Here is a 16,866-nt window from a genome sequence, read left to right as displayed (position 1 = left end):
AGCCGGCGTTCCCTACGAGCATTACTCTCAGACCTCTGTACAACATCTAGTTGCATTGGCTCAGTCTCCTGTGGGGGCCTATTAGAAGGTTCCTTGGGAAATGCAGGAGAAAATGCTGGTGGGCTGTCCCTGCGATTCATTGCTGCCCATCTCTCTTGTCTTCGTTCGGATAAGCGGATATCAATCCGTATGCAATGGTGTACATACTCTTCAAACTTGGAGGGAGCCTCAGAACGGGCCAGTTCGTCCTTAATGGCGCTGGATAATCCTCTCCTGAACAACGGTAGTTGCGCCTCAGATTTCCAAGTCGTGTCCACTGCCCATCTCTTAAATTCCATGGCATACTCTGTGACCGTACGTCGGCCCTGTCGAAGCGCCAGTAAGTTGGTCTCTGCAGTGGCGCGACGATTAGGATCATCAAACATCAGGGCCATGCCATCAAGGAACTGAGTCAGACTATCTAGACAAGGATCAGCGGTCTCAATTAGCGGGTTTGCCCATGCTAGAGCCTTGTGTGTCAGAAGCATGATGATGCAGAGTACCTTGGCGCGATCATTTGGAAATTGACCGATATGTGCATCAAAATAGAGTTTACACTGGTTTACAAAGCCACGGTACTTGTCGCGGTCTCCACCAAACCTAAATGGTGGCAATTTTGGGGGGCTCAGTACTACGGGGGGAGCTGACTTCAAAGCCTCAACCGCGGTTGTCCGTGTATGCAAGTCCTGCATCGCTTTGCCAAGATCCTGCACATTTTTGTTAGCTTGTATCTCTAGAGAATTTATCTTGGACTTTAGCGACTGCAACTCTGTATACAAAGAAGTTGTGTATTGCTGTATTCTCTTAACACGGGTCTCCAAGTCGCCAGACTCAGCGGCCTCCATCTTGTGCGGCTTGAGTATCCTGTTACACTATGTGTGAATGCTCTGTGGACACCTATGGCTGATAGGGGAAATGCACAGCAGACAATAGTTACAGCAAAGAAGAGACGAACTTACAGTCAGTTGCAGCACAGCTGGGTAGCGTTCGGCCGGTAGTAAAAGGCAGGTTGTGTAGCACTAGAGGTTTTCCTGATGAGAGACTGAATCAATCAGGGGGAGCTCATGTGCAGCTGAGGGGATAAGCTGAAGGGCAACAGCCGGGAGGAAGACAGGTATCTAGATGCAGGTATGGTAGGAAGTGGCAGAACTCTGGAACAAGAGAACCACAGGACTCTTCACAATAGAGGCGGAGAGCTAGAGGCAGCCAAGACAAAGATCTGACTGATACTCAAGCAGGGAGGAACACAGGTGCATTCATTAATATAGCCTCAAGAGCAGGCAAGATGGCCACCGAAGCTATAGCGGCCATCTTACAACGAGGCAGACTTGCCCACAGACAGGTGAAACGTAAAAACAGAACTGGATCCTTACACTACCTATTCAGGAAGGACTACAATCTCCACTAACACTACTGTCACCATACCACCATCTGAACAGCCTCTCCCCTCAAATTCTGTCTCTATCCCTCTTCCCTCCTAGACTGTAAGCGCTTGCAGGCAATTAAGTAATTTATTATTATTATTATTATTATTATTATTATTATTATTATTATTAATAACAATAATAATAATATAAAGACCGTAAGTTGCCAATTTTTCTAATCTGAAGTCTGAATCTATTGACACAAATGTTTCCTCCCTTATCTTTCATTTGGCTGGACATATCCATATACTCATGTCATGAAATAGCTAGAATTTTTACATACTACTATTTCATGATATTGTTTTACAGAGTTTTATCCCATGTGCGAATATGTGTGACTACCCATTGTTTGATTTTTAACTTGCAGTCTTTTATGGGTTTTACATGTCCCTATACTGTGTTGAATCATTAACTTTACATTCATAAAAAACATACAGTATTTATAAAAAAATATACAGTATTTGGAAATATAGTAGTTTTGTAGTTGGAAGTTCAAAAAATGATCCCAAGAAGGTAATTATAACAACAATGCAAACACCATGGGACTGAATTCTTAAGATCAGCACCCTTTCTGCACTGGTGCAAGATGTACCAAAATTATTAAGAGTTTTTGGCCTCTTAATAATTCAGATGGTTTGCAAAATGTAAAACTATGCCATTCTGATACCAGAAAAAAGCATTTAGACAAAAACTTCAACTTATTCATGTCTTCTACTTGAGTTGCAAGGCATGATTAATACTTTAGTATGATCTGAATAAATCGTCTTCAGACTTGTTGTTTTTCCTAGTCATAGCTACAAATGGAAGACTTATTTTTATCTGACCTCAGAGTTACTTTAATCTGGGGATGTAAAGGAACACTAAAAATAAAGGATGGATACATATGGAAAGTCTTCTGTTTGAGTCTATCAATGAAGGTAATTTTCATGCCAATTTATATTATCTTTTGAAGGATCAGGACAATTGAGTTTTGACAAAAATAACTTTAAATACAGGTTTGAAATCTATAACTAGGAAGGGCTTAAATGGACCATCAACACTTGTAGAACCCTATTAAAAGTCTGGCAAAGGTTGCTTAAATTTTGGCTGATCACCATTTGGTAAATATTTTACAACTCCCTACATTAATCCACAGTGAAGCGTTCTTTTACTGGAACTTAGTGAAGGACGTAACACCATGAGCAAGAAGTGGAGCAAATGGATTAGAGTTTATGTTTGCAAACTCTAGATTAGAATTGAAATACTTTGAAGGCAAGAGGAGAATGTTGATATGGAAGAAATGAGGACAATCTTGAAATTGATCTAGGATTTGTCAGAGAGGATTTGTGGATGGCGGTGTAGGTAAACTGAAACATTTGTAGGATAAAGTAAAGCTGAATCTGTCAATAGTGCTTTGGATAGATTGCAAAGGTTGACTTATACTTTTATAAATCATACTAATCCCGTGAGCAAGGTGGTAAACTCTTAGCAACCCTTGATTTATTTGTTGTAGCCTGAACAAAAATATTAATCAAATATTAACTAGCTTGTTTTACAAATAACAATTAGTAATCAAATGTTATGTGATAGAATTTTTTTAGTTCTCTATAGTAAAAACTATATAAAAAAGGCTTCTGTATACAAAAAAATAAAGTTGGCATAATGAAAGAATATACCATATATAGTGCCCGATTAGGTACTAAAATAGAATATTTTAATTTGAATTAAATAACTTACAATTGTTTTAATTTAGTATAATAGTATAAGATGCAAACTAAAAGATGCAAAAGATGTGATGAGAAAAGATAAATATTCTTATAATACAGTAATAATATTGTATTAAATATTATATTAATTTAGAAAAAGAAATATATTAAATTAAAATTCTGTTGTAAGGATTAATTTTATCTTTGAAAGAACATGTAAGCTTACATATATTTAATTACATTTAACTACTCTTCCTTTCAATGCAATGGATGCTGATGGTTCTGAAAGGGAGTCTACTAGCACCAAGTTTTCTTCTAAATCGCTTAATGTTATGGGGTGCATTAATGGCATAATGAATCCACCTTTCTTGTGTCAAAGAACAGTCTTGCTCTTAAGAAAATCTACTTTAGGGTAACGTCCCACATAGCAGGCTGCAGCAAAAAAGCACTGCAGGAAAAACTGCAGCAGCAACACATAGCATGGTTTTTCCTGCAGCACTTGTTAGAGAAAGTCCACAGAGGTTTCTTCTGCAGACATTCAGTTTCTATTATACCTATAAGGAAATTGTAGGCATTTCCATAGGTATAATTGACATGCTGAGATTTCCAAAACCACCATGGTTTTGTAAGTCGCAGCATGTCTGCTGCGTATATTTTTTCGCAATGTGACTTTTAAATGCTGCAGTTTTCTTTCATGGCCACGTCCTAACAACAGTGTTTTTGCCATGTCGGGCCTGGCCTTAAAGCCCCATGTTGCGGAAGGGCTTCTTTTTTACATGCCAATTTTGCTGTATTTTTTTGAGCCAAAGCAAGGGGTGGATTTAGCATAAGGGGAGTAGTATAAGAGCTTCCTTTATATTGAATTCAGTTAAAACTCAACAGTGTCACAAATGCATGAAGTGTCAAGTGTCACTATGATGTTCTTAGTTCCTGATTATATCCTTTTCCAGGAAATGTTTAGTACCCTCTTACATTCATTTACAGACAGGGTTGGAATGCAGCTGTTTCTCTTTAGTTCTATCAGATTGGATGTTAAAAATACAGCCAGATTGCAGAACCTAGAGAATCTGGTTGTGATATTGGTAGAGCAAGACATGTCCCAGCAGAGCAGTGAAAGAAATGGGTTTGATAGAGTGCTATTCTAATATTATACACTGTGTGTGTGTGTGGGGGGGGGGGGGGGGCACTGATAGGGGACACAGTATAGGCACCAATGTATGGTATAATAACCTTTACTTAATTTTTTTTTGTGTTATAGTTAGGTGCAAGGCCACAATAAAAGCAACAGCAAGAAACTGGTTGTTAATTGTGAACAGTAGATACAGCTATCTACAACCAGCAGACCTCTGACAGCCAAGACATACTCCCAGACACATTCACCAGAGCTTGCCGCAAGGAGAGATAGACTTGAGCTGGATCTGGAGAACTGAATTGTCACCATTCAATAATAAATGCACTACTGCAGAAACCAACACAAAGTTCAGTAAACGTACAAAGTTGGCTTGTAAGCAGAGAAGTCATACTGGCAGAGTCAATAACCAGGAGAAAACATAGTAAGTAGAGACTGGAGACAAAAGCAATATCCAGGAAACTAGCCAAGGTTCACAAATCCAGCCGGGAACATCACAACTGAATCAAGAGGCAAAAGGGTATCCAAGGAGCAAGACAGTGGTCAGAAATCAAGCAGGTATACCAAGACAGTAAGGGCTAAACTAGTAATCAAGAAAACTTAGCACCTTTTTTTTAAAAAGAAGTGATTTTATAAATGCCTCTTTAGTTGCTGATAGGTCAAGGCATGGAAGTATACAACCAAAAAACTTCCCTAACTTGTCATCGCAATCTTAAGCAGCAGCTGAAGAGACACTCCTGACACTTTGTGCATAAATCATAACTTTTTACATAAATATACATTTTATAATTAATTTACACATGTAGCCTCAGAGTAATCTTCTCCTTTCTGAGCAAAAAAAATAACTGATGTGTGACTGATTTGAAACGGACACTAACGGTCACTATTGGACAACAGATGAAATCCCATTTACATCACTGGGATTTTTAACGGATTTATGACAGTTCTGATAGTGTCCGTTATTAACATCTTAGCAATGGACACTACTGACAGTCAACAACGGTTACGTGATTGCCCCATTGCATGTAGAAAACTGTGGGTTCAAAACCAGAGATAAACACAGGAGAATCAAATCTCAGTTTTTTTTATGTTTTAATGATTTCTAACACATTCTGTATATATATATATATATATATATATATATATATATATATATATATGTACATTATGTATTAGAAATCTGGACAGAATTGTTGGTACCCTTTGTTTAATGAAAGAAAAACCCATAATGGTCACAGAAACAACTTGAATCTGACAAAAGTAATAATAAATAAAAATTCTATGAAAATGATCAAATGAAAGTCAGACATTGCTTTTCAACCATACTTCAACAAAAAAAATTTAAAAAATGAAACTCATGAAATTTTGTTGCACAACCTTTTGAGGCAATCACTGCAATCACATGATTCCTGTAACTGTCAATGAGACTTCTGCTCCTCTCAGAGGGTATTTTGGGCCACTCTTCATGAGCAAACTGCTCCAGTTGTCTCGGGTTTGAAGGGTGCCTTTTCCAGATGGCATATTTCAGCTCCTTCCAAAAACGCTCAATGTGCTGTATTAGCAGCAGAAAAACTGAAAGTGCATGGTATGAAAGCTTATATAGTCCTAGAACAGATTGCACATCAAGACCCTGCAGATATGGAAACTCAGGTACCCTTTAAGCCACTATATAGGTTAATAAAGAGGCGCATCACCAAACTCAATGGATGTGCCATGCAGAAACAATGTGTTATTCAACCCAACTGCATTGAACCAACAATATTGGTGACATTGTCAACACAGGCCAGTTGTAGTTTTCGTGGAGACATCCAGCTGAATACTTGCTGCAGCGTTCAGAGGAGCAGCTCCTTCACTGTATGGCTCCTTTGATCTAGGCATATTAGCTGTAAAATCGTATGACTGCACTTCACCTTACACCTATGAAACATGGGAGGAGGAGTAGAGAGGAGGATCAAGAAGAGGCAAATGGGCCCTTGATGGTGTTGGAAATTGTCCTGCGCAAATCAGACTGGCACCTGACCTTGTTGCATCTCTGGACCGTGGCTGCTGCTAATCACAACATTAACTCAATGAAATACAAGTATTGTCCTTTTCCATAATTGCTGTTCCACATGCCAATAGTGGCATGCACCTTCCCTGCACTGGGATGCCCAAGGAGATGCTCACTTTCTTTAACATATGGTGATATAGCAGTGACATCTTTCCAAGAGAACTAGTTGTGGCTAGGTATCATCCATGGAGGGTGAGCACATGCCATCAATTGGTGAAACACAGTGGAATCTACTAAGTGGTATGGCAGCAACTGCACTCCCAGCAACTGGGCCAGGTGCGAGATAAGTTTCAGAACCACCAGACGACTGGATGCATATTGCTGTTTCTTGGACACAAATTATTTTTATGGAAACCTTAAAGGGGTATTCCCAGAACTCTTGTTCTGCAGCCTGCAGGCTCTGTGCTCTCTTCACTTCCTGGATTTATCGGCACATTGGTGGGCGGGGTTTCACTTGCTCTGCTATGTTTGCAGTCAGTAATGAGGGATTGGTTGTAATTGCATTACCACAGTATGAAGCTGATGTAGAAGCTGATGTAGCAGAGCTGGATTTGAGTCAGCTTGCATTACATACAGAGGTAAAGGACTCCTTATCTCAGCGCTTATCAGCCAAATTCAATTAAACCGGCTGATAAGTGGAAAAGCTGAAGATAGACAGCACAGTAATCCCGGAGCTCTCACCTCTCCCCTCCTCTATCTGAGGAGCTCCGTTGCTTGTCTGACATACGCAGCTCAGAGCTGCTCCCAGCACTCAGCCCTTCCCTCCCCCCCTGAGAGCAGGGAGCTATGTCACTTGGGAACTGAGCAGATAAGCCCAGTGGCCATAGAAATGCAGTGTCAACAATGAAGTGAATAAATTAAGGTAGCGGCCAAACACAGCAGTTTTGATAAAGCAATGTATTTAGGAAATGTCTTAAGTTGGCATGGAAGAGGATGAGGAGGATGAGAAATAGTTGGTGATGTTCATGATATTAATGACCATGTGCTAGGTGCAGATGTAGCTTGCCTACATGGAAGATCACAGGGAGAAGTAGAAGCATGGTTTTGCTCAGTTCCCCTTCCCCTATTTTGCCAAATAAACTTGTCATGCCAGTGGGATCTTGCCCATTGCCATGGATTTGTCGTTAGGCAATGTACAAAAACATTTGGGAGATACTGCAATTGTTGCTGTTGGATACATATCTGCCACTTCCACCTCCAGCACCATCATCTCCTCCCCGTAAGCCTTCCCTAGGTGTGTCCCTAGGAATGGGAATGGAATCATTACTATCACCACTACCACCACCAACAAAGGTATGTTTCCACCAGTATCCCATACCTAGTTCTTTGCATGCTCAAAACAGCTGACAGACTCCTTTAACAACAGAATCATTATTACAAGAAGTTGAATATTTATTGATTTCAGTTCTAGTTTCATAATAAAATAAATATGTTTATAAGCATCCTGAAGATTTAGCCGATAGGCACCACATGTTTCCCAGGTGTCACAGCAGTATTGATGTGCTACCTCTTGGCTAGTCAAGCTGGGAGGTACTAGAATTAACATACTAAAATTTGGGGTGCATTAAGACTTATGTATTTACAGAGGCAGGGCTCTGGTGACAATTTTCCTTTAATATTTACCTTTCAAATCAGCATTATTTAATGCATTTTTCAATTACTCTTCATAGAGTTTTGATCTAATTCTAAAAATAGAGCCTTCCACTCTTGCTCCTTGAATTTTCCCTATTAAAACCCTGTGATGGCTGCTTAATCCTATAGATAACACAAGTTAGTGAAAAGGGGTTGAAATTAATTGGACACAGAATGAAATTCTAGAAATGTCAGAATATTAAACTCTATTGCACACATGGGACCCATTCAGTGAAAGCTTTGCTTGAATATTTCCCTTGAGTTTCTATTCAATTTAATTGTATGTGAAGATTTTGAAGAACAGAGACAAATGGTGACAATAATGAGAATGTTAAAAAAAAATCAACCCTGCAATAGCATGAGTGTACTGTATTTCACTATTTCATTCACAGGTGACGATTTGTACAATAACATTAAAAATGCAAAGGTCTGATGCCAGGAAAAAGATTATAAAGTACTAAAAAGGGAGAAATAAAAGAAATGACTACTTGACATATGCATTGGCATATTCAGAGATGTAATATGTTCTTAATACTAATACATTTCATTACATTACCTAATATATTCTATGGGTCATAGCAGCCAATTTTACAAATTTTATGATTTTTCTGTAGTTTCTTTAATAGAAGTTATTGTTATTTCAGCAGACTATATTGTATTTATTGGAGGCACAAGAGTTACAATATGAGAAGTAAAAAAAAATTTACACAAATTCATCCCACATAAGCGCTGTCATAATTTGCAGTTATTGCAAGTGAGTGGGATATCTCAAGCTGTTGTCTTCCTTCCTCTTCTCAGTGGTCAATATCTGGCTAGTGGTGCTTTATACTGATAGTGGATATGTAATGTTGGATGCCGGCTGTGATGCAATATGTATATACTATATTGTGTTATTAGATGTCTCTAGTCATATTTAAACTTGTTTTATCGTTGAAGTGGGAGTTTGCTTCAATGTGTCAATGCTTCTCCTGTGTAATTTGTATGTTTGTATGGTAATTTCAATCACAGAGACATATGGTCAAATAAGTCCCAGGAAGTGCATTCAATACAGACGGACAGTAATTGGTAAGTCTTGTCTGGGGCTTGTGATCCAGCTCTATATTTCAAACTAAGAGAAAATTATGACAACCAGTCACAGGGAATCAGATTGGGGTTCAGGAAGAAGATTAGGGTCCATAAAAAGCAATGAGCTACATGAATTCGGATCAGATTTTGTACATGCAGGTCACCAGTAGAGTCTGCCCATCTAATTCCTGTTCTGCTCCCAGTAAGGCTTAAAAATGTCTGTTATTTATTCCTATTTTATTTTAGATTGTTTGTATGTATGTACAGTCATGGCCAAAAGTTTTGAGAATGATACAAATATTAATTTTTACAAAGTCTACTGCTTCGGTTTTTCTAATGGCAATTTGCATATACTCCAGAATGTTATAAAGAGTGATCAGCTTAACAGCAATTACTTGGAAAGTCAATATTTGCCTAGAAAATGAACTTTATCCCCCAATACATTTCAACATCATTGCAGCCCTGCCTTAAAAGGACCAGCTACCATCGTTTCAGTGATTGCTCCATTAACACAGGTGTGGGTATTTATGAGGACAGGGCTGGAGATCAATCTGTCATGATTAAGTAAGAATGACACCACTGGACACTTTAAAAGGAGCTGGTGCTTGGCATCATTGTTTCTCTTCTGTTAACCATGGTTATCTCTAAAAACACACGTGCAGTCATCATTTCCCTGCACAAAAATGGCCTAACAGGGAAGAGTATCGCAGCTAGAAAGATTGCACCTCAGTCAACAATCTATCGCATCATTAAGAACTTCAAGGAGAGAGGTTCCATTGTTGGCAAAAAGGCTCCAGGGCACCCAAGAAAGACCAGCAAGTGCCAGGACCGTCTCTTAAAAGTGTTTCAGCTGCGAGATTGGGCTACCAGCAGTGCAGAGCTTGCTCAGGAATGGCAGCAGGAAGGTGTGAGTGCATCTGCACGCACTGTGAGGCGGAGACTCTTGGAGCAAGGCCTGGTCTCAAGGAGGGCAGCAAAGAAGCCACTTCTCTCCAGAAAAAACATCAGGGACAGACTGATATTCTGCAAAAGGTACAGGGAGTGGACTGCTGAGGACTGGGGTAAAGTCATTTTCTCTGATGAATCCCCTTTTCGATTGCTTGGGACATCTGGAAAACATCTTATTCGGAGAAGACAAGGTGAGCGCTACCACCAGTCTTGTCTCATGCCAACTGTAAAGCATCCTGAAATCATTCATGTGTGGGGTTGCTTCTCAGCCAAGGGAATCGGCTCTCTCACAGTCTTGCCTAAAAACACAGCCATGAATAAAGAATGGTACCAGAATGTCCTCCAAGATCAACTTCTCCCAACCGTCCAAGAGCAGTTTGGCGATCAACAATGTATTTTCCAGAATGATGGAGCACCTTGCCATAAAGCAAAGGTGATAACTAAATGGCTCAGGGAACAAAACAGAGATTTTGGGTCCATGGCCTGGAAACTCCCCAGATCTTAATCCCATTGAGAATTGTGGTCAATTATCAAGAGATGGGTGGACAAACAAAAACCTACAAATTCTGACAAAATGCAAGCATTGATTTTGCAAGAATGGACTGCAATCAGTCAGGATTTGGTCCAGAAGTTGATTGAGAGCATGCTAGGGAGAATTGCAGAGGTCCTGAAGAAGAAGGGTCAACACTGCAAATATTAACTTGCTGCAGTAAATATCCCAATGGTTTGTTATACTTTTGGTTGCTATTTGTGAAAGATTTGGGGATATTGGTGTCTCACCTATCATAAAGTGGTAAATGGTGGCAGCTACTTGTGTAGATCTGTGATTGTATGGGTTGTTTCAATCCTGAGTAGCACAGATGGGTAAGTATGCAGGCAAAGTTTCCCTTTAAAGACACACCCAGGGTTACATGTGTGTGTGATCAGTGTCGGACTGGGGTGTCTAGGGCCCACCAGTGGAATTATTTCTAGGGGCCCACCATCAGGATCCCTGCAAACCAACGATACCAAGACAGGGCGGTTGAAGGTAATAACATATCAGGAGCCATGCTGCTTTCCCGCCATACGATGTGCAACACTGCACTACCTAAACTTATTGCCACATACTGTATGGAAAGTGAACAGCGTGGCTCCTAGAAATGTTACCATTACCTATAGCTGCGCTGTCCTGGAACAGCTGATCTGCAGAGGTCCAGGCTGTTGTGTCATCACAGATGTAATATTGATGGTCTATCCCAAGGACAGACCATCAATATTACAAAGATGGATAAACCCTTTAAAGATTTGTCCAGGAATTGGAGCGACCCATGTGCTGGGAGGGAGGTGTAAAATAAAAAATAAAAAGCGCCTTCACCTGTTCCTGTTGCTCCGTTGTCCGCTGCCAGTGTCCATTCAGTCTCGCGCCGGTGCCTCCATGCTGGGAGTCCTGCACCTCATGGGACCACTGAAACCAATTAGGTTTCATTTCTGGAAATCCTGTATCTAACAGACACAGGCGGGGACAACGGAGTGCTGGGGACAAAAGCTCAATGAAAAACACTGTGGAAAAAAATATATTGGGATTCACTGCAATTTTTTCCCACAATGTTTTTTTAGCTGCATCTCGCTGTTGTGCCTAATCCTTAAAGAAGACCTTTCACCATCTGGGGCACATGAGGTTTAATACACCGCTAGAAAGCCAACAGTGCGCTGAATTCAGTGTACTATTGGCTTTCACGTTCTGTGCCGGTACTGTAGATCTTCATCGTCAGAAGTGCGTTATGACAGTCAGTCAGGAACGCCCTTCCTTACGGTAGCGTCTATAGCGCTGTACTGTGAGAGGGGTCGTTGCTTACCAGCCAGCGATGACGCTGAGCGCCTATAGCGCTCTCACAGTACAGCACTATAGGCGCTGCTGTGAGGAAGGGCGTTCCGGACTGACTGTCAGAAACGCCTTTCTGACAGTGAAGAGCTACGGACTGATAGCTCCTCACCGGGGGCACAGAATGGGAAAGCTGAAAGTGCGCTGAAATCATCACACTGTCAGCTCTCTAGCAGTGTATTAAACCGCACCTGCCCCAGGAAGTGAGAGCTCCTCTTTACCATCTCAACATACTGCACATCACACTATAAGGATGAGGCCTAACACAGCGTCCCACAGCAAAAAAACACTGCGGGAAAACCCCCGGCGCCGACACATCAGTTTTTCCTGCAGCGCTTTTTGCAGAAACTCCACAGAGGTTTCCGTTTCCGCGCTCGTTTTGTACACGACACAGGACTGGGAGCAGAAAGCTTCATCCACTGTATAGTTGCCTGGCAGATTCACTGCAGCTCAGCTCCCACTGACTTCAATAAGTGCCGAGATGCAGAGAAGGTGCCGGCTGATATACAGTGGACAGAGCTTTCTGCTTCAGGCTCCGTATTGTGTACAGGACTGGTGCCAGAAGTGGCTCCATACAGCTGATCGGTCTGAGGGCTGGGAGTCAGCCCCCTACAGATCAGGCATTTATAGCCTATTCTGACGATAAACCATAGAAAATTATGCCTGGACAACCCCTTTAATTTTCCCCCAAAATGACCCACACTTTAAAGAGGTTGTCCAGCATAATTTTTTTTTTTTTGTTTATAATTAGTCCTGGGAGGTGAAAAACAAAGTACACATAAAAAAAAAACCCGCACTCATCTGTTCCCAGTGCTCCGGTCCTGCAATTCTGCTGGTAGTTACATGCCGGACTGGACCGCACTGGGAGACACTGAGACAGGCAGACTTCCCCCCGCACACTCCGATCGGCAGTGTGCTTAAAAAAATAGAAAGTGTTTTTAAGGGCTCGTTCACATCTGCGCCCGGGGTCTCCGCCCTGCAGGCATTTTTCAAACCTATTGAAATGAATGGGTTTGAAAAGTGTGCGTCCGTAAGCTCCTGTGAGCGTTTTGTGCTCACCGCGGCAAAACGTTTCTTTTTTTAACCAGACACAGAGTCGGACATACAGGACTTTGTCTGGTTTAAAAAAAAAAAAGGTTTTGCCGCAGAGAGCATAAAACACCGGCGCTCACGGCCGGACTCGAACCGATAGGTTTCCGTCTTCTACATGCAGAAGATGGAAACCTCAGAATGGAGACCAGACGCTGGTGTGAACCTAGCGTTAACTGTGTTTTGCTCAGTAGGGCCTAATCCTTAGTGGCCCCTGCACACAGTATTATGCCCCATAGTGGCCTCTGTACACAGTATTATGCCCCATAGTGGCCCCTGCACACAGTATTATGCCCCATAGTGGCCCCTGTACACAGTATTATGTCCCTCAGTGGCCTCTGTACAGAGTATTATGCCCCATAGTGGCCCCTGCACACAGTATTATGCCCCATAGTGGCCCCTGTACACAGTATTATGTCCCTCAGTGGCCTCTGTACACAGTATTATGCCCCATAGTGGCCCTGCACACAGTATTATGCCCCATAGTGGCCCTGCACACAGTATTATGCCCCATAGTGGCCCCTGCACACAGTATTATACCCCATAGTGGCCTCTGTACACAGTATTATGCCCCATAGTGGCCCCTGCACACAGTATTATGCCCCATAGTGGCCCCTGCACACAGTATTATGCCCCATAGTGGCCCCTGTACACAGTATTATGTCCCTCAGTGGCCTCTGTACACAGTATTATGCCCCATAGTGGCCCTGCACACAGTATTATGCCCCATAGTGGCCCCTGCACACAGTATTATACCCCATAGTGTCCCCTGCATACAGTATTATGTCCCATAGTGGCCCCTGCACACAGTATTATACCCCACAGTGGCCCCTGCACACAGTATTATACCCCACAGTGGCCCCTGCACACAGTATTATACCCCATAGTGGCCCCTGCACACAGTATTATACCCCACAGTGGCCCCTGCACACAGTATTATACCCCATAGTGGCCCCTGCACACAGTATTGTACCCCATAGTGGCCCCTGCACACAGTATTATGCCCCACAGTGACCCCTGCACACAGTATTATACCCCACAGTGGCCCCTGCACACAGTAGTATTCCCCATAGTGGCCCCTGCACACAGTATTATACCCCAGAGTGGCCCCTGCACACAATATTATGTGCCATAGTGACCCCTGTACAAAGTATTATGCCCCATAGTGGCCCCTGCATACTGTATTATTCCCCACAGTGGACTTCCCGAAAAGGGAAGATGTGAACCAGGCCTAATACATATAACATACATTTACACACATACATTCATATACATACACACACACCTATCTACAAATATACAGGACTCACACAATATATCAGACACTTTACACAAATATACACACATTAAATATACATATTTTACCCAAAAAATGTACTTACATTTGGCTGTGTCCTGTCTGTCCTGTCTGGCTGTGGTGAAAGCTCTTTGTTTACAGCAGCCCGCAGACTTCCCCCTGCACACTCCGATCTGTGTGGGGGAGGGGCAGCACAGCTCCTGCTAGTGACGGCAGTGTGCAGTGCAGGGAGCAGAGACACACACTCCCAGCGATTGGTACAGGGGCCCATTTTGGCACGGTCAGGATCCCGATCGGGCCCCTGACAAGTGCATTTAGATAAAATTAATAGTCAGGCTCGGGGGCCCACCGGGGAATCCCCCGGTGCTCCGGCGGGCCAGTCCGACCCTGTGTGTGATGGATACCTGACAGAGTTGGTATTTAGGGAGTCAGCTATATCTTGTATTAGTCTTTGCTCCATGATGCTGGCCATTCAAAGACATCTCATTTGTAGATGGGCTTAGATAAGCCATCATGTTCCATAGAGGGGCAGTTGGGCAGGGGACAGGGATTTTCTTTAGGTAACAACTTCAGTAAAGGAATGCTCCAAATGCATGAAGTGATGGCATATCATTAGCATATACCATCAATTTATGATCATTGAGGAGGTCCTACCACTTCATTTCACTGTTAGACTTAGAAGGGGACTAAGTTACAGAGGTATTAAATGATAGACAGTTAGCAATCACTAAGAAGAGGCTGAAATGTTGCAGCTCCTGAAATCAGCTGAAGGTTGGGGGCTGTTGTTGGATTAATAACCTAGGCCATCAGCATTGACATACCAGAGGACCCCTTTACATTTTAAATGAAACAACAGTTATCTGACAAATCAATATATGTCTTTAGTTAGCACTGAATATATAAACGGGGTATTCTAGGAAAAAAGGTACTGATGGTCTATCCTAAGGATAGGTCATCAAAATAAGATCAATGGGGTTGACACCTAGAACCTTCAACAATTAACCAATCTAAGCAGCTGATACAAAGAGTATGGAATAGGAATCAGAAAGATCTGTTATCTGTGTAGTGAACAGGTACTGCAGGTTTATTCACTTGATAGGGACCTAAGCTTCGATGACTTAATTCCTGTACTACACCAAGAGCAGAGCTGTCTGCTTTCTACTCCATTGTCTGTATATTAGCTGCACAGAACAGCTAATAAATGTTGATTGTCAGCATCAGCTGACAGCCTTTCAGCTAGTAGACAGTGGATGGTGGACATCTTACACTGCTGATGCCATATATACTGTATTTGGTACTGCAAACTTGTACACAGGGTATTTCTATATTGGTGGATGTAGGGAAGGCTCTCTTAATCATCTCAAAATGTATTTCAATGATGGTGGAAGGAAGTAAAAGATGTACCTGTTATTCATCACTGCATAATACAGCACAGAGTGCAACAAAGAAGGTAATCTTAGGGGTAGGAGAATTAGAACAAAGTTTAGTCATATGTATTCAATTAAAGGCAGATTCATTGTCAAAATCATAGATGGGAATGAGGTACAATATATTTGTGTTGTGTGAGCCATACTGCTTCAGTAATAAAGGCAGAGAAAAGACAGTTAACCCTTTCATTGACAATAATCTAGTTTTGTCTATATCTGCTTTGCAATAGAGCAGTTTTATCTGTCCACACAGTGTTTAACAGTCTTTACTGACAAAGTTATTGGAAAATCCTTTTTAAGTCTGTTTTGCAATGGAGCAGTTTCATATGAGTCTGTGTCTGTCTGGAATGTTTTACATGGTTTAAACTAACAAAGCAAGTCCTGTTAGTAAAAAATCTTATTTTGGTAAATAGATACAAACTACTTACATTCTATATTTTTCTTATCTTTCTAGGTCAATATGCATCCTTGATTTTCTTGGACTCATACACTAAAGTGGCACCCTATGGTTCCGTAAATGGAATAAAATAGTATATGTCTCCGTTCTTTTTCCATGGAAAAAAATAAGGCCTTATTAACATGAGACTTTCTGTTCAGACAAACAAACTATTATAGCTGATAAAGAATCATCTATGGTTGTAAGACAGAAACTGATATCTCTTGATACCCATTTCAATGATTTCAAAGAAGACATATGAATCAGTTTCTCTAATTCTATTAACTGATGGCAGGAGGTAACTGTTACAATATATAAAATATCACAATCAACATGAGGGTAGGATAAACAGAATATAGCAAAGGGGTGTGTAGTCAATGCATTTCATTTTACTGATGCAGATCACCTATCAACAAATCATGCTGCGTCCAAAATATGCAAAGTAAAGTTAATAAGGTGCTGTATTTAGATTTTGTATCCTGGCATGTGAAAAAATTGGATGTGAAGGAAAAGAAACATATCAATAATCTTATTATTATTATTATTATTATTATTATTATTAGTATTATTATTAATAATTTCTTAGCAGTAGTAATACAAATTTTATAATTTGGTTTTATTCCTGATTCACGATCTTTGTAGTAAGATATTCTACCAGAAATGAATCTCACTGACTGCTTTGCCAAAACATGTAATACAAACTTAAAAAAAACATGAAATCCATCCAAACGTTTGTACAAATCTTCATAAGGATATTGATTTGAAACTGGACAATTCTTCCAAA

The sequence above is a fragment of the Leptodactylus fuscus genome, chromosome 5, assembly GCF_031893055.1.
Source record: "Leptodactylus fuscus isolate aLepFus1 chromosome 5, aLepFus1.hap2, whole genome shotgun sequence".
Lineage (NCBI taxonomy): Eukaryota > Metazoa > Chordata > Amphibia > Anura > Leptodactylidae > Leptodactylus > Leptodactylus fuscus.
The sequence above is the reverse complement of the archived record's forward strand: the minus strand, read 5'-3'. Positions refer to the sequence as shown.